Below are 1,938 nucleotides of genomic sequence, written 5' to 3'. Positions count from 1 at the left end.
CTTCTCCTTCTCCTTCTCCTTCTCCTTCTCCTTCTCCTTCTCCTTCTCCTTCTCCTTCTCCTTCTCCTTCTCCTTCTCCTCTTTCTCCTTCTCCTTCTCCTTCTCCTCTTTCTCCTTCTCCTTCCCCTTTTTCTCCACCCCCATTCGAGCTGCTCCCCAGACCACCGAGGCCGTTAAGAGCATCCCATCCCACTCGGGCTTCCATTAACCAAAGTACCAAACAGGAGGGAGAGTGCAGACAGCGGGAGCAGAGGGAAGCATTCGGGCCCGAAGCTGCAGCCCAGGTGCAGCCGTGCAATCGCTGCTGAGGGAGAGACAAAGACGGAGGGTGGGGGGAAATTGTGTGATGTTAAAAAACTTTATTTTAAAGGACACATTAAGCTTACAGAAGTCTCTGAGAGATATTACTTATTTCTGCTTATTAGTGATAATAGCCCAGTAAATTTGCTATTGAGTGTATCAAAGGCATTCAAAGCGACTTTGGAACATCAAAAAGATTGCTAGGCTGATTTTACGGTTTCCTTCCAGGCCCGACCTCCCGGCTACATGCCGCGATTGTAGCGTTTAACGGTGAGCACCGATCGGCCCCGCTCCGTTCCGCCGCCCGCCCCGACGGCCGCGCTGCCCCGACCCACGCGTGGGGCTCCGGGGTTCGGTGAAGAGGCAGCGAGAAAAGGGGTGACGGGGTGGGGGGAGACGCGTCCCACGCCGCTCAGGCGACAAAACGAAAATAAATTTCAAAACGGGGGAGAAAAAAAATCCAAAGTGCTGAAAATTTCGCTTAGCGAGCTGCGTGCGGCGCGGTGCGCTCCGCGGGCGCGGAGGGGACGGACTGTGAGCTGCTCCCACCTCGCGGATCGGCATCCCCTGCCCTGCCGGCCTTTGATGTGCTGTAATTGAGCCCTTTCTCCTTCAGCCCTTCATTTCGCCTTCCCCGCTTCTCTCTCCTCTGTTCCAGTTGGGGTGTTCTATATAAACATCAAAAGGACAACGCAGCATCCCTCCCTCTCTTCCCCCCCCCCCCTCCGCCCTCCTCACTTTTTTTTTTTTTAATTTATATTAGGACAAATAGCGAAATGCTTCATTTATTCATTGTGAACTACAGACGAAATAAGGCGCGGGGTCTGTGCAGGTCCGCACGGCAACATGCAAACATGTGTACGCTCAAAGCCCGGCATTAAATCCCGGTTGATCCCAATTTAAAACGGAGAGCGAGGGAGAGGGAAGCGGCTCTTTGAGTGTGAGAGAGAAAGAGGGGCCGAGATGAGGAGCTGGTAATTATTGAAATATAAGGGTGAGATTAATTCAAAGGAAACAAACTATGAAAACAATTGGAGCCGAGTGAAAAGCAAAACCCAGATTAGAATTTGCTCGTGGTTTGTTGTCTGTCTGCTTTCTTTCCTCCTCCCCACCCATTGTCACAGTGCAAGGCAATGGGATTTGCACACTTGAGGTGTAATAGCATTACTGCATTAATTAAAATTTTCATTTCACGTCCAGATTGTTTACTTATCTGCTGGAAACATATGTCGGGAGAAGTTGAGATTCTGGATTCTGCTCCGCTGCCCAAGGTGCAGCGCAGTACAGGGGGGGAGAGGATGGCTTCAGATTTTTTTTCTCGCCGCATCCTCCAGCCTTATCTCGGCGCTGTAAATTATAAGGAGACTCCATTGAACTGAATATGAAGATTATATTTGCGAGCGGCGCGTCCTAAAGCGGCCCCGGTCCCGCTTGGAAATGAACCGCTCCGCTTCTTGCCCAGCTCCGTGCCCACCCCCGGGGCCGGGTGGGGGGGGACCACCATCCTTTACCCACCCGCCTCGTCCCGAAGAGAGGGGACAGCCGTCTCCGGGGTGTCCCACACACGGGAACAGCCGTCTGAAACAACGAGACGTCCATCCCCAGGCTGTGCTTTCCGAAGCGGATCCCCCCTCCCCA

This window comes from Phasianus colchicus, chromosome 10 (assembly GCF_987193195.1).
Source record: "Phasianus colchicus chromosome 10, bPhaCol1.hap1.1, whole genome shotgun sequence".
Lineage (NCBI taxonomy): Eukaryota > Metazoa > Chordata > Aves > Galliformes > Phasianidae > Phasianus > Phasianus colchicus.
This window is presented reverse-complemented; position numbering follows the sequence as displayed.